The sequence below is a fragment of the Halichoerus grypus genome, chromosome X (assembly GCF_964656455.1).
Source record: "Halichoerus grypus chromosome X, mHalGry1.hap1.1, whole genome shotgun sequence".
NCBI classification, from domain to species: Eukaryota; Metazoa; Chordata; class Mammalia; order Carnivora; family Phocidae; genus Halichoerus; species Halichoerus grypus.
The window spans coordinates 29667458-29689727 of NC_135727.1; the positions used below are offsets into that span (position 1 = coordinate 29667458).

The window sequence follows — 22270 nt, forward strand, 5'->3', positions numbered from 1 at the left end:
GGGTCAAGTGAACAGCATATGAAAAGGCTTCAAGACTAAGAAGAGCTTGGCAGAGCAAATAACTAAAAGGCAACTGTAGCTAGAGCACAGAGAACTAGGGGGGATAATGGCAGAGACCAGGATATGTAAGTCAATAGAGCCTGGCTGAGAGAATGTCCCGAGGGTCCTAGGAAGCCTATGGTGTTTATGCTGAAGGCCATGAGAAGTTGTTTCCTTCTTCGTAAAAGAAGGGATAGTAACATCTCGCTCATAGGGTAGCTGTGAAGATTAAAGGGCATCACCGCCCTCCCCCATCCCACACCTCCTTATTGAATCTATCACCAAGTCCTATCAGCACCACCTCCAAGAAATCCGTCACCTCCCAAATACATTTCCATCTCCACTGCCACGACCCTGGTCTAAGTCATCATCTCTAGCCTGGACTATTGCTAACTGGTCCCAACCTCCACTTTCCCTCCCCTCCCATCCATTATCCCTGCAGCAACTCCTGTGATCTTACTAAAATGTAAATCGGCTCGCAGCAGGCCTTTGTTTAAAACCTTCCAGTGACTTAAGTGTTCTTAGCATAGAGACCAAATCCTTAAGGCATATGCTAATGCCGTTCCTCTCCCTGAGATGTGCCTTTCAGCTCAACTCCCACCCACCCCTCACCTACTTCATTCCAACTCACCCTTACACCTTTACTTCTCTTCAGGGAAGCCTTTCCTGATCCCAACCCACCATCTATTTCACATTCTTTTCTTATTTGCCCACTGAGAACCATGTTCTTTCTCTTCTGATCTTTTATCTTTGTAATTACATAGTCATCAGAGTGATTGTTTGATATCTGTTTCTGCTACTAAACTAAAAAGCATAAGAAAGTAAGAAACATGTACTTTTTGCTTACTTTTGTATCCCCAGAATCTTGCCTAATCTTTGACATATAGGAAGCACTCAATATTTGTTCATTGAATAAGGGAGGTGTTAGCTACTGCTACAAGGAATAAAATACTAACAATAATTGTTATTTATTATTATTTGATTAATTATTATAAATGTGCCATTTCATTGATCGTTATCCCTACAGGAACCAGTAAAATGTTAGCACAGACCACGTTGTTGGTCAGTAAATACCCTACCACCTTTTATCTGAGCCCCTGTTTCTCTATTTAGCTCAATTATTATTTTCTAACTATAGCTACCACCAGGCATGGTTATGAGACTCTGAAGTCAGACTCAGCCTAAACCCTCATTCTGCTACTATCTTTGTGACTTCAAACAAGTTGGCCTTTCTGGGATAGAGTTTGTTCTCAGACTCATGAGGCTTTCATGAGATCATGCATGGAAAGTGCTTAGTACACAGTCTGGAATATAATATGCACTCGATAACATACTGTTACATCATACAGATTGTTGATGAATCTGAACAAGTACCTATTAAAATGTACACCGAAAGCAGAATATCAAAGGACCTGTGACAGCACGCTATCTCAGCCTGCTGGGGGAAAAACTCCCTCAGGATATATGAACCTGACTGAATCTTCCTGTAATCTTGAGAAATAAAGGGAACTTTGAAGTAGGCAAGGAAGGCTTCAAAAGGTGAAGCCGGGGGCCTCTGAGAAAATGTACTCTTTACCTTACGTGATAGTAAGTCATCTGGAATGCAAAAACAGTAGCGTAGGCCCCAAAGGGTTGGCTTCCTAAGCAGTAGCAAATGTCTGAGGATACCGATATAACATTCATACTTGATCTTGTCTATTCTTCTTTGGACCTTTGTGTCCCTGATTTGCCAAAACTGATTACCTCGAGGAAACAACTGTCTGTGTCCTTTGTTTGGGGAACTTAGCTAATAACCAATTTTCCTCCACTCAAATGTTATCTAATGTGCTTAAGCCATTGCTGCTCCTTTGGATAGATACCTTGAAAAAAGGGATCTTAGGGTAGGAAAAGCCTTCATGATCCAAAGGATTGAATCTCAAAGGGTAGAATCTAAGAAAATAAGACGTGCAATGAAGGAAATGGATTCAGGAAGAGCACATCGCCCTGTGTGCTTTAAATCAGACAGTGGTTAGGAGCAGCTGTCTGGAATCAGATGGATGAGATTTCAAATCCAATTTCAAATCCAAGATCTGCAACATACAAGCCCAGGTAAGTTAATTAAGTCTATGTCCTCAACTGTAAAATGGGGATAATAAGGCTCTATCTTACCAGGTTGTTAGAAAGATTAAATGAGATGACATAAAGTCACCCAAGAAGAGTCTGGTATAATTTGAATGCTCACATATTTTTATTATTTAATCACATCTGGTAATTAAATCGAGGCAGCCATGCCTGTTCTTTTCTAAAACCATGATGGGCTCCTCCTAGAGAGCCCTGGGGCCTGTGTGGGTGTTACCCACCCTACTTACATTTCAGGCACAGGGTGGATGGAGCAGCAATGAGGGGAAGCAGAAGCGCAGACCTCTGGCCACTGGTCCCACTTGACTAGTAATACTGCATGGAGGACACAAAGGGGGAAACTTAGATGAAACTCGTACCCCCCCCAATAAAAAATAAAAGCACAATTCAGTATAATTATGCCCAGATTTCTGCTGGGAGAAGTTTGCACACTAATGTTTTACATAAAGACCGCCAGGCGAATTAACATCCTGAGTGCTTAAAGGAGTGGGGTAGTGGGAACAGGGTAAACTGGCGAGAGTTTTGCTCTCTCCCACCCCAACAATTACCCTTAATGCCCCAGACACCACCTCCCTTCCCAGCAAACCTCGTTTTTCAGACTCTGTCAGTCTGTTCCCAGAAACCTCAGGTGGTTTCTGCTTCTGTTGACCTTAAAAAACAAAAGAGCCAGTTATTTTACCAGCAAAATGAGTTTGTTCAGGAAGAGCAGAGGAATTGCAATTCAGGACAAGCAGACTATGGTAAACCACAGGTAAACCTAGAGAACAGAGGGGCTTGCTTTCACCGGGGAAAAGAGGAAGCTGGGAGGGGCTGTTTCATTGAGTTCTCACTGGCTGGGCTGTTGCTGGGCAAGGAGAAATTCTTCCTCCCTCAGGCTGGGGTAGGGAAAGCAAGCTGCTTCCTACTTGGAATTGTGAGATATGCTTCTTACAGCAGGTGGTAATGCATGAGAGCTCCCCCTTCAGGGCTTCCTGACCCCATTTTAAATGAGGTTTCCTTTATTTTCACATCTCCCCCTTTCGATCAAAGTCTTTTTTCAAAAGAATTGCTAATCAAAAGTCAGGGTTGTGTTGGGTTGTTGTTGTTGTTGTTGTTTTCATATTTAGTGGTTTCGTGCCCTTGGTGTCAGAAAGGACCTTTCCTGGTTGTCATGTCCCACATCAGAGGGAAAGTGCATAGACTGGAAACCGCTGAGGTCACATTTGAGTAACAGGGAATGGTAGGAGGGAGAACAGTCAGGCATTTCCCATCTGAGATAAACGTTGAAGATCATCTCAAGGTGCTGAGCTAGCATCACCCTATCAGGCACGTTGTTTCTATGAAGGTTTGAGAGGCAACAGGTATAAAGCTTAAAAATGATTATAAAGGGGCGCCTGGGTGGCTCAGTCAGTTAAGCGTCCGACTCTTGCTCTCAGCTCAGGTCTTGATCTCAGGGTCATGAGTTCAAGCCCTGCGTTGGGCTCCATGCTAGGCATGGAGCCTACTTAAAAAAAATAATTATACAGAGGAGGTACCTGGCTGGCTCAGTCAGTAGAGCTTGCAACTCCTGATCTCAGCATTGTAAGTTCGAACCCCATATTGGGTGAGAGATTACTTAAAAATACAATCTTTTAAAAAGTGATCATACAGAATAAGATGAGCAGAACTTCTGCAAGGCTAAAGGGGTCTTTTCTAAAAGGCTTGCAGGGGCACCTGTGTGGCTCAGTCAGTCGAGTGTCAGACTCTTAGTTTTGGCTCAGGTCATGATCTTGCTGTCATGGGATCGAGCCCCGAGTCGGGCTCCACACTCAGTGTGGAGTCTGCTTCAGATTCTTCTTCCCTCCCCCTCTGCCCCTCCCTGCTCGCTCACTTTTGCACACACTCTCTCTCAAATAAATAAAAATATTTTTTTAAAAAAGCCTTTCAAAGAGGATTTAGCTCATTTGTATTTCCCTTGGATGCAGGGGAACAAATAATAAATAGGGAAGAACAAATCTGTTTCTGGTGTCAGATCCAACGGTCAGAAAGGTTCCCCTTTTGCAATAGATTAGACCATGAAAGAAAGGGATGAAATAAGGTAAGAAGTAACAGCAAGAAAAAGGTATACAGGTCTGGTCCAGTCATCTTGGGAAATCTGTCTCCTTCAGCTGTCGTCTGCTTCAATTCCTAGAAATCTTTATTTCCAGGTACTCAGTTGGTGTGCAGATCTAATCAGGGTTTGGTGCTTTCTGTAGAGGTGACACATGGGGGGAATACCTGGCTGGCTCAGTCGGAGGAGTGTGCAACTCTTGATCTCGGGGTTGTGAGTTCGAGCCCCACGTTGGGTGGAGAGATTAAAAAATTAAATCTTAAAAAAAAAAAGATGTGACATATGGATCCAAGAGTCATCCAAGAAGTTTGGCCGCACAAGGGTTAGTTAACAGTACCTGATAGGGGCCTTTCCAACAGGGTTGAAGAGAGTCTTTTTGTAGATGTCTTTTCCAATAGATGAAATCTCTGGACTGCAAGGTATGATGCTTAAGATCTTTATCTCCCAGGAACACACTGTGGAAAGATTGTTCTACTAAAGCATGGTTATTGTCAACAGAAGCAATTAGGCCTTTGCAATATTTAAGCATATCTCTTTTTACCATTTGTGGATCGAAAGAAGCAGAAGCCAAGTACATTGGCCATCCTGTGATTATCTCAAAGGGTGAGAGTTTATAGGTTCCAAAGAGGTAGATCTAAGATGTAGGAAAACTAATGGCAGTGCTTTTGGCCGGAGTATTTGAAGGGCCTCTACAAATTTTGCTTGACAATGCCATCAGTGTGTTTGACTTGCCCTGAGGATTAAGGGTAGTAAGCACAGTGGAAGTGTTGTAACAATAGCCAAACAGCACAAACTTGCTGAAGCAAGTTCCCTGGTCACTATGAAGTTTGAGGGGGATTCCCCAGGTAGGCATGATTTTTTCCAGTAGGATTTTAGCCACAAAAATAGCAGTCCAGTGAGAAAACATACAAACCATTACCAAGACATATTTATATGCCTGAGATGGAGGAAGGTGAATAAAATCCATCTGCCAAACTTTGATCCACTGGGCAACTTAAAGTGTCCAGGAGCAGTGCAGACAGGTTTTCCCGAATTATATTTAAAGGCAGGTGGGGCAAGCAAAGTAGGCACTCTGTGGTCTTATTTACATTTACCCACCAGTATTGGCTCAAAGGTTTTCATTTTATCAGCAGACTAATGACTGGATACATGTACAGTAGTCAGTAATGGGAATTTTAGAGTCTCTGGCAGCACTGGATTATTATTTGGCCCAGCCCAGAGTTTTCTTTTTTTTAATCAAACCAACAGTCATTAGGTTTTCAATATTGTTTTTCCTTTTCTGTGGCTGATTGTTGGGCATCACTATCATTTTTTCTAGATTATCATTTGGGGAGGGGAACATCCCTTTGGACCATGACAGAGGCTTGGCTGTTGGTTCCTTTGAGAACAGCATTCATTGTGGAAATATCAACTAGGTGGTTTTCTCTGGCCTCCAAGGAATCCAGTTTGGAATGCGCAGGGACCTTGATACTGGCCAAAGCATCTGGCAAGAGTATGGCATCTAGTAATTCCTGAACATAAAGGCCATTTTTATTTTTTATTTTTATTTATTTTTTGACAGAGACAGAGACAGCGAGAGAGGGAACACAAGCAGGGGGAGTGGGAGGGGGGAAGCGGGCTTCCCGCCAAGCAGGGAGCCTGATGCGGGGCTCGATCCCAGGACCCTGGGACAGTGATCTGAGCCGAAGGCAGACGCTTAACGACTGAGCCACCCAGGCGCCCCCATAAAGGCCATTTTTAATTTTGTCCCCACTAGAAGTGAGGAAGCCTCACTGTTTCTATAGCATTCCGAAGTCATGAGCTACTCCAAAGGCCCACCTACCATCAGTATAGATATTTGCAGTTTTGCCCTTGGCTAAAACACGGGTCCAAGCAAGAACATATAATTCAGCCTGTTGGGCCACAATAGCTGAGGGCAAAGGTGCTGCCTTAATGACTTCAAAAACAATTGTAATACCATACCCAACATAATATTTACCATTTTCGCCTTTTAAATAAGAACTACTGATAAACCACCAAAAAGTCTGCTTTATCCAAAGGAGTTTTCTATAAGCCATCATGGGGAGTCAGACAGTCATGAAGAGTATTGTCCACAGAGAAGGAAGAATGGTGGCAGGGTTAAGATTACAGCCGAAGAGTTTGGAATCCAGTTTTGCACAGTAGCCAGCTAGCCTAAGAAAACCTTATAATTGGCTTAGTTGGGGGAAGTTCAGGATGCCATGAAGCCTATTTGGATCTAAGTGTAGCCTTTGTTCTGAACTCAAGTGCCGCAAATATCAAACCAGAGTCTGAGCAAACTGCAGTCTCTCCGTGGAAACTCTGTGTCCCTTTAAGGCTAACAGGCTTAATGGCTGGATGCTGTCCCTGCAAAGACACCTGAGAAGGGGATCAGAGAAGCAAGTCGCCTAAGTATTAATAAAGCAGAACTTCCAGGTAACTTTCTATCTTCTAAATCCACTTTTAAGTTTTGGGAGAAGTAGGAAGGACTTTCAGCAAAACTCTGGAGCATTACTGTCCAGGTACACTGCTTTTCTTCCCCAAAAGGCAAAGAGGTAATTGACTGACCTTATCCACAGAGAAATCAATCACAGCGAAAAATCTGATGGAACAAATAAAAGATGTTGAAGGTCATCTGATTCACCTAGTTGGCAATTTTGGTTGTTGCTATCAAATTCTAGAATTATCTCCCCCTTTCAGGAGAAAAAAAATTCCAATGCTATTTTTCTAAGAAATCTCAGCCCAAAAAATGAATAGGGGCAGAGGAACTAAGAAGAAAAGAATAGGTATCTCTTAAAGGAAACAAGAAGGAATTGGTTTAAAGTAGGAACCTGTTGAGGTTTATTAGAGACCCCCACTACTTGAACCATTTCAGTACTTTGAGCAGGGGCTGTTTAATAACAGTAGGGTCATGCACCAAAAGTGTAGCTCCGGTGTCGATAAGGACACAAAGAGATTCATCCCCAATCTGGAGAGTTTTTTCTCCAAGCTGGTAAAGAGGAAGGACTGGGAAAAGCCCCTGTAGCTCTTCGTAGTCCTGTAGTTGGGAGTTCGGAGGGCACTGGAAAGGCTGGTTGGAGGGCTGAAGGCACCTAGAATGCTCGCGTTTGGAACAATCTTTCTTCCATAATGGTTTTTGCAATAATGGCAGAGACCAGGAGGGGGCTGGTTTTGTTTTAGGGGCCTCCACTTGTTGGAGTTGAAAATTAAAGATTTTAGTGGTCTTCCTTGTAGCCGAATTCTCTGGGATGTGGGTAGACCACTTTGCTAAATTAACTGAATCTGAAGTGGACAGTTTCCCATTCCATCCTAGTCCTTTTAACTACAAGGGAAAAATCCCAGTTCAGCCCTTTAATGAACACAGAATTGAAGGGTACCTGAGTGGATTTAACATCCAGAGGGAGGCCAGAATTTTCCTTAAAAACAATTCAGAGGTGACTGTAATAGTCGTGTACAGGTTCACTGGGTTTCTGAGTGCAAGCTTCAGTCTTGTTCCAATCAACAGGTCTTGGGAAAGCCCTAGGGACTGCGAGGTGAAGTTGTCTGGCAACTGCCCAGCCTGATCATATAAAAAGGCATGGGGTTGGTCTCTCATTTAAAGTTCTAAAGATGGGACACCTGCGTGGCTTAGTCAGTTAAGCGTCTGCCTTCGGCTCAGGTCATGATCCCAGGGTCCTGGGATCGAGTCCCGCATCAGGCTCCTTGCTCAGCGGGAAGCCTGCTTCTCTCTTTGCCTGCTGCCCCCCTGCTTGTGCGCTCGCACTCTCTCTCTGACAAATAAATAAAATCTTAAAAAAAAAATAAAGTTCTAAAGATTTTTCAGGATCATCCCAATTAGCTGTTTTCAACCAGTGCTGGGCCTGGCCTTCAATAAGCATGTCAACTAGTTGATACAAATCTGAGGAAACTGGTTGGCAGGTCTGAACGACTGTTAAAATCCTGGGCAAATCTATGAGGATCTTCAATAACTCCAGGAAAATCTTTGACTATGACTCATAGTTCAGCCTTAGTCCAGGGGACATGGGAAATTAGGAGCTTAGCATCAGGATCCTCTTAAGAGTCTAACTTTAAAGGGGCAGGTTCTAATGGGTTCAGAGAAGGGAGAGGGGAAAGGTTCAGAAAAAAAGGGAAGTTCACTGAGAGAACCAGAATGAGGAAGCAGAGGGTATAAAAGATGTGGGGACGAAGACAAAGAGGACAGGGGAGGAAGAAAAAGGCCTGAAAAGGGTTTTTTGCATTCTTTCAATTGTTTGTTCACCTTGGTTAATTTAAAATAGTATTTTGTAAAGAGATGATTTTAGAGTCTTGGATACTCTTGGAAGCTTCAAGATATTAATTGAAATAGGTATCCCATTCAGTTCATTTTATTTTAGAGCTTCTCATTTCGTTCTAAGAAAAGCAAGTTTGAGAAGACCAAAAGTTCCCCATAACAGCCATTGGAGTCCTAAGTTATTTTTTGTTAAGTTGGTCCAATTAAAAATGCACATGAGGAGGAACCATAGTTTTTAAACATAAAACTGGCTGGGGTCCCAGAAGGAGGACCCTCCTGAGAGAATTTAGCAGATTGAGAACCCATTACTCAAAACCAGAGGTTCAGGAAACAGAAGAGTACTCACCAGGAAGGACAACATTTTCACAAAAAAAAAAAAAATTAATCAGATCCCAAATAAAGTCGGAGAGCTCAACCAGAAGGAGGGAGCTCAGATCCGAGAGGAGACTTACCGAACTAAAAGCAAGAAGATAACTCACAGAAGCAGAGAGCACAAGGCACTAACTGTGGGTACTTCACACGGTTCTGGGGGTCATTAGTTCCTCAGGGGTTCATCTCCTTTGGGTCCCAACATTACATGGTGACCTTAAAAAGCAAAAGAGCCAGTTATTTTACCAGCAAAATAACTTCATTAGGTAATGGAGAGGAATTGCAACTCAAGACAGGAAAACTACAGTGAACCACAGGCAAGTTCCGAACACAGAGGAGAGGGGCTTCCTTTTAGGAGGGGAAAGGAAGAAGCTGGGAGGGGCTGTTTTGCTGAGTTCTTACTGGCTGGATTGTTGCTGGGCCAGGAGAAATTCTTCCTCCTGCTGGGGCATTATAAGGTAAGCTGCTTCCTCTTGGGCAATGTGAAATATGCTTCTTACAAGCAAGTGGTAACACGTGAGAGCTCCCCCTTCAGGGCTTCCTGACTCAATTTTTAAATTTTTTTAAAAGATTTATTTTTTTATTTATTTGAGAGCGAGAGTGAGCACGCATGGTGGTAGGGGCAGAGGGAGAGGGAGAGAATCTCAAGGAGACTCCCCACTGAGCACGGAGCCCGACGCAGGGTTTAATCTCACAACCCTGAGATCAGGACCTGAGCTGAAATCAAGAGTGGAAAGCTTAACCGACTGAGCCACCCAAGCACCCGCTGACTCCATTTTAAATAAGGTTTCCTTTATCTTCACACTTTCCACTTTAAAGCCTCTCCCAAGTCCTTCCTCCCAGTCAAAATGTACCTCTCTAGGGCACCTGGGTGGCTCAGTTGTTAAGCGTCTGCCTTTGGCTCAGGTCATGATCCCAGCGTCCTGGGATTGAGCCCCCACATCGGGCTCCCTGCTCTGCAGGAAGCCTGTTTCTCCCTCTCCCACTCCCCCTGCTTGTGTTCCCTCTTCTCGCTGTCTCTCTGTCAAATGAAGCCTGGGTGGCTCAGTTGGTTAAGCGACTGCCTTCGGCTCAGGTCATGATCCTGGAGTCCCGGGATCAAGTCCCGCATCGGGCTCCCTGCTCAGCAGGGAGTCTGCTCCTCCCTCTCCCGCTCCCCTCTCTTGTGCTCTCTCTCTCTCAAATGAATAAATAAAATCTTGAAGAAAAAACAAAAAACAAAATGTACCTGTCTATTCCCTCAAGGCCATACTCTTTACTAGATGTCAGTGATATAATTCAGGGTTCAGGCACACTAATATTTTGATGATTTTGTTTCCCACATGCCCCACATAAGAGTTTCAAGGAATGTATTATGATGAATATTAAATCAGCAAATTTCTTAGGGGCCTAGTGTGAACCCAGCACTGGGCTAGATCCTATAGCACTGTATTAAGGAACAGAAAAACTGCCACTGGGGTGCCTGGGTGGCTCAGTCAGTTAAGCGTCCAACTCTTGATTTCGGCTCAGGTGGTGATCTCAGGGTCGTGAGATTGAACCCCGCGTCAGACTCCATGCACTGCACAGAGTCTACTTCTCTCCCTCTCTCTCTCCCTCTGCCCCTCCCCCTCCCCCTGCTCACACACTTGGTGCACATGCACTCTCTTTCCAATAAATAAAATCTTTTAAAAAATACTTTATAAAAAAAGAAAAATTGCCACAGTGGATTTATCCAGCCTACTCCCCAGTTGCTAACATTATCAACAAAGAACACACTCCGGAAAAAACAGAGATGGGGCACCTGGGTGGCTCAGTTGGTTAAGCGTCTGCCTTTGGCTCAGGTCATGATCTCAGGGTCCTGGGATCAAGTCCCATGGCAGGCTCCTTGTTCAGCAGGGGAGTCTGCTTCTCCCTCTGCCCCTCCCCTGCTTGCGTGTGTGTGCGTGCGTGTGTGTGTGTGTGCCCGCACGCACGCACGCGCCTCTCTCTCTCTCTCAAATAAATAAATAAATAAATAAAGTCTTTAAAAAAAAAAAAAAGGAAAGAAAAAACCAAGATGGAACATTCATACAACCTTTCTGGCAGGCTTTTTAGCCAAACGTAGAAAAAGCTTTAAAAAGTCACATAATCTTTGACCTGTAATTTTACTCCTAAGAATTTATACTAAGGAAGTAATCAGAGATACATACAAAGATGCAAGTGCAATGATGTGTATTGCAGCATTATTTATAATACTGAAACAATCTAAATATCCAAAATAGAGGGCTAGGTAAATAATTCATTCTTTATCCATATGATAGAATATTGTATGTACATTAAAGTCCTATTAATGCAAGACTCTTTAAAGACAGGAAAAATCTATTGTTGATTGTGAAAATTTTTGTTTTAATTTTATGCATAGAAAAAGACTGAAAAGATTTACCTTAAATGTTGAAAAAAATGTTTATCTCAAAATGATAGGATTATTAATGACCTTTTTTGAGCCACCTGTTCTAAATTTTCCACAAGAAACATTCTTTTTTAATTGGGAACAAAACAATGAAACTTTCTATTTTTTAAATGTAATATTCCCTGAGAAGGACTATTTGTCTTCCTCATAACATCAAAGAGTAACTATATTCCCAGCTTCTCCTAATGTAGCCATTTATAGTTTTGCATTTGTAAATGTGTTTAACCTTTTTAAACCTTTTGGCTTCTGGTTAGTAACTTGTCCTATTATTTTTTTGAAATAATTATACATTCAACAAAGGTTGCAAGAAATGTATAGGGAAGTCCCATGCACTGTTTCCTCAGTAGCCCCCAATGTTAGCATCTTATACAACTATAGTGCAATATCAAAACCAAGAAATTGACATTGGTACAATCCTCAGTGCTTATTCAGATTTCACCAGTTATACATGAACTCATTTTGTCTGGGTGTTGTGTGTGGGTGGGTGTTTAGCTCTATATAATTCTATCAGATGTATAGGCTTGCATAACCACCACCACAATCAAGATCTAGAACATTTTCATCACAACAAGGATCCCTCATGTTGCACTTTTTTTTTAAGATTTTATTTATTTATTTTAGAGCGAGAGAGAAAGAGAGAGAGAGCGAGCGCATGAGTGGGGTAGGAGCAGACGGAGAGGGACAAGCAAACTCCGCGCTGAGCGTGGAGTCCAATGTGGGGCTCGATCCCACGACCCTGAGATCATGACCTAAGCTGAAATCAAGAGTCAGATGCTTAACCCATTGAGCCACCCAGGCTCCCCCATGTTGCACTTTCATAGCCACACTTACCTACCTCCCTCTCCAATTCTTCAACCACTGAACATCCTTCCATCACTATAATTCTGTCATTTCAAAAATGTTATGTAAGTGGAATCACACAAGATGTAACCTTTTGAGATTAGCCTTTTTCACTCAGAATAACTATCTAGAGATTCATCCAGGTTGTCACAGGTGTCAAGAGTTTGTTCCTTTTTCTTGCTAAGTAGTATTCCAAGGTATGGATATACCAGTTTGTGTAACCATTCATTCATTGAAGGACATCTGGGCTATTTCCAGTTTTTGGCTATTACAAATAAAATTTCTATGGACAGGAAGGGACCAAAGTGGGACTAGGTATGAGCCATCTGATCTGACAGCCTAGAGAAGGGCTGGAGTAGTAAGGATGGGGCCAGGGTTTGTGACGGGCCTTGTGTGAACCCTTAACCCTAACCTGCTCACCTTGGAGAAGCCCTGAGCAAGAACCCTGGCTATATCAAACTGTGCAAGATCCAGACAGCCCGGAAAATCTCCAAGATGATTGCCACATCACAGAATCTTATCTATCTCACTGCTGACAACCTTGTCCTGAACCTACGGGATGAAAGTTTTGCCCGGGGCAGTGACAGCCTCATCAAAGGGAAGAAATGAGCCTGGTGACCAGGAACTCCACTCCCGGAGAAGAAGTGGATCTGTTTCTCCTCTGGTTTTTGAAGAGCCAGCTTGGGGTCCAAGCACACCCCCATCCCACCCCCAGCATCATGTGATGGTCCCTCCTGCATCTGTCCTCCCAAGCCTTCTTGAATGAACAAAGCCTGACCAGTTTTGGGGGGAATGATTTTGCTCCTCCCTGTGTTGGCCAGAGGTGTTGGGACAGTGTGATTTCTAAGTGATTTCCTACAGTGTTGGTTCCTCCCTCCAGGTGGGGAGGTGATAACCACCATCTCAGGAATTCTCAATAAATTTTTATTACTTAAAAAATTTTTCTATGGACATTCACATTTTACTATTTTTTTAAATTCTTAACTTGTCACCCAAGAACCCAAGAAAGCCGCCTCCTCCTATATACTAGAAATTGTTGAACTAATCTATGTTTACCTTACTAATACTGGCACAGTTTTATGAGAAACAAGCGAGATTAAGAAAAAAACATGCAGTTATACCATATTTATTCTGTGAATTATACTTTTTAATGTATTTGTCTCTGCCCCTTGACCATGAACTATGTGGCGGCAGGGACCATGACTAAATTGCCTCTACTCCTAAGCCCCATGTTGGGGGCAGAATTTACTAAACAAACAAACAAACAAATAAATTGCCTCTACTCCTAGGGCAGGACATAGGGCCTAGCATAGAATAGGTATTTAGAAAATGTTAGGATCTTGGGCACCTGGGTGGATCAGTCGGTTGAGCGTCTGCCTTCGGCTCAAGTCATGATGCCAGGGTCCTGGGATGGAGTCCCATATTGGGCTCCTTGCTCAGCAGGGAGTTTGCTTCTCCCTCCCTCTTCTGCCCCTCCCCCCTGATTGTGTGCTCTCTCTCATTCTCGCTTTCTCTCTCAAATAAATAAATAAAATCTTAAAAGAAAATGTTAGGATCTCTAGGGGAGGGTGGGGTTCAAGGATACATGTTTTATAACAAACTCCACAGATTATAATAGGCAGTCAGGGTTAAGAACTACTGTTTAGCTGGATAAACAAATATGGAAAGGGGAAGAAGGAAAGTTCATGATAGAAGAGAGCAGACTCAAGACAGCAAGGAGATGGGGGACGGGACAGGGGTATTGATGTTCTATTATTTTTCTCCACCTTACAGAGTTTTCTGTGTCCAGATTAACCTCTAGCCTGCATGGTAGGGAATCAGTGATTTCCAGCACTATGTTTGAGAAGTGCTATTATTGAATCCCTACGTCTGACTGGGCCAAACAAGACAGCTTGCATCTGCTCTGTTAGGTTTTACCTATTTGAAAGGCTGCTCCACACGTCTTTGGAGCCAGAGACACCTTCAAGAGTTTGATGGAAAAAGCATTTGGTGATATGAATGAACTAGAGGTGCTTATTTGTTTAGATGGCATAATTATGTTTGGCGGAGCTTTGGCGAACGATGGCTCCTTATATTACTGGATCACCTGGGAAATAGCCTAAAACTGTCCCCTGACAAATGCCAGGCCTGCTAGACCTCAATAAAATATGATGGATGTATAAAATCACAACAGGGGCTGGGCAGACTCTGGAATATCACTGACTGGTCAGGCCCCGAAATTTAAAACATGAAGGGGATTCAGCAGACACCACAGGAGCTGGCTGAAGGACTGTTCAAAGATTGCAGAACACCTCAATGAGTTAGCTCAGGGTGATCAGATCAGAATCGGAACACACGTGATTGAAGAGGGAGGAGAGGCAGGTCAAAATACCAGGCCTGGCAGTTAGGAAGACTTGTGCGTGGGGCACAACTATGTTGCATATGAAAATAAAGCTGTCCTTGCGGGGGGATGCCCCAAAGCAAACAAAGCAGTTTTCCCCCAGGCAAACTGCTCTCATGCGCTTCCTCTTGCGCTTTTGGAGACTGGCCGGCTGCCTGGCTCAGGGATCTGTTTTAGCATGTGTTGTCCTCCACTGCCATGGCCTTTTATAAATTGACGGCAGTTTTGAAGACTGGAGATCTGTGCTATGTCATAAAAACACAGAGGTGAGGATAACCACTGCATCTGCCAAGTGAGGTCTGTCAGCTGGTGAGACTTGGGATCCAGTTTTTAAAATTGAGTTTGTAGCACAAAGTGGACAATGACAGACAACACCTTCAGGTACTTGGTGTCCTGGAAAGCAGAGCCTTGGAGCTGAAGTCAGGCCTGGACTGATTGTTTGAGGAAAGGGCATCTCCTTTTTTTTTTTTTTTTTTAAGATTTTATTTATTTGAGAGAGAGAGAGAGAGAGAGCAGAAGTGAGGAGAGAGAAGCAGACTCCCAGCTGAGCAGGGAGGCTCACACGGGGCTCGATCCCAGGACCCTGAGATCATGACCTGAGCCGAAGGCAGATGCTTAACCATCTGAGCCACGCAGGCACCCTGGAAAAGCATCTCCTTTATGGTGGAGAGCTGAACTATTGTTCAGAGTGAGTACGGAGAGTGGGGAGGAAGGAGTCAAGTACAGGCTCAGTCTCTAGGATTGAGAAGACACCTGCAAAATGGTTTCCCTAAGCTTGCTTGGAGTCAAAGTAAGCTCTAACTTGAGAAGGCGAGCCCTGTCTCACATTTTTTCACAGGCCCTCAAAATGCTTATTTCAGCCTCCGCCTGCCCTACTGAGATCTGCAGGCTAAAATCTCATACTGGAATGTGGAAAGGCTGTGACCTGGAGGTCCCTGTTCTCCTCCAAGCTGAGAAGTGAGGGAAAAACTGGCAATGATCCAGGTATATGCCCTGGGGTCTACCCTTCTTGAAGAAAAAGGTACCATGGCAGTCCAGGTGCTGACAACCACATTTGACATCAACAAAAGAAGCTGAAAAAGGTAGTAGTGTTGCCAGAAAAGCAGGACTGGTAAGAGCAAAGGAAGAGCACGGCTGCTTTAGGGTTAATGCGATGGACCCTCAGTGGCAACTATAAATATGGCCCTAAAGAGGCCAGTAGATTATCATTATTACTATAATTTGGGTTGATTACTGTACATTTTCATCTGAAAGAAGACAGTTTTGGAAAGTGAGGGGAAAAAAAGCCCTGAAGCCAGACAGACTCAGGGTTGGATCCTGGCTCTCCCACTATCTATGCTGGCTTGGGCAAGCCAGTGCCCTTATCTGTAACATGAAACACTCCCAGTGACCATCAATATTTAGTACACAGGCAGTGGCAGATCCAGCTTTTGTGGGGCCCGAAGCTTATACCATTTGGGTTAAGTAAGTTTTTTTTTAAAGTGCAAAATTAGGTACAATCCTGAATATCTATTTAAAATGATACAATAAATGACAAGAAACTACAAGTTTTAAAAACTGACAAAATGTACAAACATCACAAAATTTTTTAAAAACAACAGTATTTTTCCTTATATTAACTGGTACAACTCCTTGCTACCTTTTCTATATTTTTTGCCTGCATCTTTTGATCACCTCTTCATCTGATACCACTTTTGTACTATAATGTCTATAGAGAGAACAGGAAACAATTTTTTCCTAAGAGTTTAGAAAAGTTTCTTTCGGTTTCCCAACCCATCACTGATTAATGTCATGTATATATTCTGGGTTGTTGTCAAATTTGGGAAAACCTCTATCAAATCTCTATCATTTCTTGTATATATAAGCTGTAAGATTTTAGACTATGTCAAGTTCTTTATGTAATGACTACTCTTAAATAAGGTTTAGATTTACTGCTTTAAAAGTGTTGAGGGCCCTCAAGTCATTTCTACACTGGTACAGCCACCCATAACTTAACTATATGCAGAAATGATAGCAAACCACATAAAATATATCCTGCTAACCCCAAATTAATGTATCTGTAACTCAATTTCTCTTTGGTTGGATCCCCAAAAGAATAGCTCCAGTAAAGGGGCACCTGGATGGCTCAGTCAGTTAAGCGTTTGCCTTCGGCTCAGGTCATGATCTCCAGGTCCTGGGATCAAGCCCCAGGGAGTCTGCTTCTCTCTCTCTCTCTCCCTCTGCCCCTCCTCCCTGCTTGTTCTCTCTCTCTCTCAAATAAATAAAAATCTTTAAAAAGGGGCACCTGGGTGGCTCAGTCGTTAAGTGTCTGCCTTCGGCTCAGGTCATGATCCCAGGGTCCTGGGATCGAGCCCCATATCGGGCTCCCTGCTCAGCAGGAAGCCTGCTTCTCCCTCTCCCACTCCCCCTGCTTGTGTTCCCTCTCTCACTGTTCTCTCTGTCAAAAAATAAAATCTTTAAAAAAAAAATCTCTAAAAAAAAAGAATAGCTCCAGTAAAAACAGAACTCTCCATAGAAAGCAAACAAAGGCAGAAAATGTAAAAGGAGCAAAAGTGTTTTTTGGGTTGGATGAAGATAGACAACACTCACTTTTAATACATCTTGTGTCTTCACAAGTAGGTTTAAACTTAATAAAAGTATTCCCCTCCCATATACGTTTAAAGTAGTCTAGTGTTGTGAATTCCATTGACAGAATTTGGAAAACCACGCCCCGGAAGAATAAAGCCTCAGAGGAAACCTGCTGGAGCTAATCTATGGCAGGAAAGCCTTCCTCACCACTGAATTCTAAACCCGTTCTGTGGCAAAAGACTTCCTAAAGGAGGACAGCAAAGACAGAAATCCTAAAGGAAAAGATGGGACAGATTCAGCCATACTAAACTTAAAAATATCTGTGAGGTTAAAGCAAACAAAATCAAACATTAAAAAAAAAAACCTAGGGGAAAAAAGTACCTGTTATTCATATTACAAAGGATTGATAGCCCCAATATAGAAATCAATTAAAAATTTTAAAGCATGAGAAATCCAACAGGAAAACTGGCAAAGAACATGAACAGGCCATTCACAGAGAAAGAAATATGAAGAGGCAAATATTGAAACAACTGGCAAGGAGTTAGGGAAACCAAGCCCCCTCACCCTACTGTTGGGAATGTATATTAGTTCACCTTTATACAGGGCTATTTAACAATATAAAAATAACACTAACATTTGTAAGGAGCTTTGCACTGATTAAGTTATTCAATTCTCACTCAGCTTTATTGATATTCAATGTGCATCATTTGTAATAATGAAAAACTCAAGACTCCTCAGACACCCAACAATAGGGTTTGGTTAAATGGATCATGGAACCTCTATACAACAGGATTGAAACGATCTATATTTACTACATGAAAGCTCTCTAAAATAGAGTTAAGTTTTTTTTTAAGGCTACAGAAGATGATGTACGATATCCCATTTCCATCGTATAAAAATTGCATGAATATCTATCAACATATGTATACAGAAAAATCTTGGGGAGGGGCGCCTGGGTGGCTCAGTCTTAGTTAAGCGTCTGCCTTCAGCTCAGGTCATGATCCCAGGGTCCTGGGATCGAGCCCCACATCAGGCTCCCTGCTCAGCGGGAAGCCTGCTTCTCCTTCTCCCATTCCCCCTGCTTGTGTTCCTGCTCTCACTATCTCTCTCTGTGAAATAAATAAATAAAATCTTAAAAAAATAAAATAAAAATAAAATCCACGCTTCAATTCAAAAAAAAAAAAAAAGCATCTGCCTTCAGCTCAGGTCATGATCCCGGGGTCCTGGGATTGAGCCCTGCATGGGGCTCCCTGCTCAGCAGAGAGCCTGCTTCTCCCTCTCCTTGTGCGCACACTCTCTCCTCTCTCTCTCTCTAATAAATAAATAAAATTTTTTTAAAAATCTTGGGGATATATAGCAAAATGGTAACAACGGTTGTTTCCAGGTGGTGGGATTTTAGATGATTTTGATTTTCTGCCTTCTGGTTTTCCACGACTGCCTTCTGAACGTCGGCTATCAACACCACTCCTGGGCAGCAGAGGTACAGTGGGCTCGATGGGCACACAACCTGTGGTGGTACACAGGGCTCCAGGCTTACGGGAGCCCCTGTTTTGTTTAATACCCTACTGTCATGATTTTGCAATTTTGAATAATTCACGAATAAGGGGCCCCATATTTCCAGTTTGCACTGGGTCCTGCAGATTCTGTAGCTGGCCCTGTCAGGAGGATACCTTGCCTCTTCAGCTGTCATCCTGAAATGTGTTGTCCGCAACCGCCACCGCTGTGAGAATGTGCTGTTTTCAATTTTCCTTCCTTCACACAGAAAGGAAAACCTCTCGACAAGGAGGCTTTGGACTCATTTTTTCCACTGTCAGCAGGCTGATCAACCCTCTCCCTGGAAGAGGAAGGAAAGCCTCTGAGGACCGACTGTTCTTCTTCCCTATTAGATTTTAGCTTTACACTCTCTCCCAGCCCCCAACAGGATGGATTATCGGTGTCCCTCACAATATCTGCCTATACCTTCCAAAATGCCGATCCTGGCAGGGGAAAAGCCTGTTCTCCTGAGTAACACAATCAATGGCAGCAACTACTCTAGCGTCAAACACATTTGCGTACATTACCTATGTAAATTGTCTTTAGGTCATTCAGTAATGAGCCCATGACCGTGGCCATGAGATTTCCTTATAGTTTATTCCCATCAACTAAGCTTTTCATTGTCAGAAACAGTTTCATATAATCTTCCACTTGGAGATTTCACTGTGCATTCCTCCCTTTGGATCTTTTGTAAAGATATATTTTTTGAAAAACTAGCTACCCCCCACCCCTAAGAAATCATGCTTTTGCAATGTCAAAATAATATCCTTAACCTCCTTTATCTCTACCTTTGTTTCCTATTTCTAAGACAGTATCTACTCAGAGGAAAGAGGGTCACAGTCCTATAGTGACTCAATTGCCTTTAAAACAGTGGTTGTGACATCTTATCAAAAGTTTCATGAGGTCAATTTATATTACATCCACCGAATATTTTATCTGCATGCTATTTAATCCTTCAAATAAATCCAGTTAACTAGATAAGTGTTATAGAAATCACATCTCCTCTAAGGAATTCTTTTGGTCCAAATATCTTCTACTAGCTTTTCTGACATGACAGTCAAAATTCCCAGTTGTTTTTTTTAAGATTTTATTTATTTATTCGTGAGAGACAGAGCGAGAAAGAAAGGCAGAGGGAGAAGCAGGCTCCCAAGGAGCAGGGAGCCCGATGTGGGACTCGATCCCAGGACCCTGAGATCATGACCTGAGCCGAAGGCAGACGTTTAACCATCTGAGCCACCCAGGCGCCCAAAATTCCCAGTTCTTGAGTCACCTCTGTTGTCCCATAGTTGCCACATAAACAAAAAACGTCTAATTTTGGATATTGTCAAATATACATGAAAGTATAGAGAACAATGCAATTAAGTTCCAGGTATCCATTACTCAGCTTCAGCAATTACATTCTGCCAATCTCAATCATCACTTTTTAATTTTGTTTCTTGATTTAGAGGAAATTTTGAGCATTGGGCTCTCACTAGGAATACAGCCAAATTCATAGTCTCACTTGAAATAAAGCTGCCACCTCAGTAGCGGTTATCTAGTTAGAATCTAAAAGCATCCCCATTCCCAGATTCCCCATCTCTAACCAACCCGCTCCCCAACTCCCCCTCCTCCCACCCCTGTGCTGCAACCGGCATTTGTCCCAGCTAACTGATCTAATGATCTAATCCTGTCTCCTTTCAACTACAGGAACATAGGACAGGGAGGCTTTGAGAATACATTTGTTCAGCATGCTGCAGAAGAGGCAAAATTGCCGTCTGACCCGTGCATCCCAGGGCAATTCCATTTCACCTCTTTACCTTCTGGAGAGGCGAACAAATAACAGAATTAGAACAAAATTTATTTTTTACATCTTTTGTTCGGAGATCTGTTTAGGGGCGCCTAGGTGGTTCAGTTGGTTGAGCTTTCAACTCTTGGTTTCGGCTCAGGGCATGATCTCATGGGTCCTGAGATGGAGCCCCTCCCCCCCCCCCCGTTGGGCTCTGTGCTCAGTGGGGAGTCTGCTTGAAGATTCTCTCCCTCTGCCCCTCGCCCCACTTGTGCACACATGCAGACGTGCTCTAATAAATAAATCTGTTTTTTTTTAAAGATCTGTTTAAACTGATAAGAACAGATACTACACTTGGGGCGCCTGGGTGGCTCAGATGGTGAAGCGTCTGCCTTCGGCTCAGGTCATGATCCCAGGGTCCTGGGATCAAGCCCCACATCAGCAGGGAGCCTGCTTCTCCCTCTCCCTCTGCCTGCCGCTCCCTCTGCTTGTACTCTCTCTGTCAAATAAAAAATAAAAAATTTTAAAGAAAAAAGATCTGTTTAAAAGCATGCCATGTCTATGCACGAGAAAGTGGGTATTAAGCAAAGGAGGCAAGAAGAGCAAGGCTCTGAGGGAGTAAAATGGAGAACTAAGTTATGGGTCATGGGAAAGGAAGCAATAGTTCTGGGCTGCCTCTGACACTTATCTCCTTTAATCTTCCCAACAACTTCAGGTACAATTGGATTCCCATTTTACATCAGAGGAAACTGAGGATTCCCGTTTTACATAAGAGGAAACTGAGGAAACTCAAACTTCAGAAGTCCTGTGGCTCCAGGCACCCAGTCTGTGAATGTTGGGAGGAGGAATTCAATCTTACCTGAATCCAAAGCTGTGCTCTTTCTACCTAAGCGGTAGGCTTGGGAGCACTGGGCACTCACACAGGACATTTGTCGGGGTCCCCAAGATAATCTACTTTGAGGCCTCAGCCTGCAAACAAATGCCACTTTGTAATGAGACTTTCTCTCTTTCTCACCAGATGGTCCCCTAAATTAGTTGAAGCCTGTGGGCCTTAAATATAAAATAGGCGGATGCATCTTGATTATAATACGGCAGTTTGGTTTTAGTCGCAAGCGTTATGCTTAAAATGTAAGAATGTGATTGACTTATAGCATTTTCTTTTTAAAGGATGAAAGTCCCTTGTGCTTGATCGGCCCAGCCCCTGGATGCCTGGCTGCTGCTCGCCCAGACAGAACTATACACCCAGGCAGGCTACCAAAAGCAAAAGTTCTATAGCCACCTTCCTCAGACAGGCCTGAGCCACATGACCTTCACCCAATCCACACTGCTGACGTTGCCCCTTTGAGATCCAATGGAGGCAGTTCATGCTCTTCCTCCCTTGGCCAGACTAGGCAAGCTGTGTTTCCTCAAGAAGCCCCTGGCTTGCTGCAATATTACTCACCCAGCTCCTTCTTTGCCATCACCATTTACCTGACCCTGCTGATCCCTCTGGACTGGACATCCGCCCTTTTCTTCCACACTGAGCTGGGGGGAAAAGAGGCAGCTTTAAAACCTGCTTCTCTTTTACTCACACTTAGTATGCCTGTTTTGTCTGTATGTAAAGGCCCACTCACCTACAGCTAGGAAAAATCCTGCTCTTGTATCTAACTTTGGAACTGAGAAATCAGTCTTTATTCAGACACACACGCTTCCTCCACAAAGCATGGCAGCTGGGGTGGAGTGGGGGCAGCAGTGAGGTTGCAGGATCCAGGAGGGATAGCGAGAAAGGCAATGCTGAAAGAAGAGAGAGGAGCAGTCTCCTCAGGGAAGGGAGATGTTATCATAGAGTTAAGCAGGCAGCAGTAAGGAAGATGAATTCACAATTCAGGAAAAAGGGAGAAGGAGCTAAGTACCAA

The 22270-nt window shown here is 43.3% G+C and overlaps 1 long non-coding RNA gene across 1 annotated transcript in view; it reads right to left on the reverse strand.

Annotated features, from left to right (window-relative positions):
• Positions 1–21958, reverse strand: part of LOC118551515 (uncharacterized) — a 67190-nt gene extending 45232 nt beyond the window's left edge. The window contains exons 1-6 of the long non-coding RNA XR_013444581.1: positions 21846–21958; positions 18748–18911; positions 8945–9077; positions 4563–4680; positions 2744–2806; positions 2388–2472 (exon numbers count right to left, since the gene is read on the reverse strand). This is a non-coding gene — a long non-coding RNA (uncharacterized LOC118551515). The remainder of the gene's footprint in view (positions 1–2387; positions 2473–2743; positions 2807–4562; positions 4681–8944; positions 9078–18747; positions 18912–21845) is intronic.
• Positions 21959–22270: the final 312 nt, after the last annotated feature.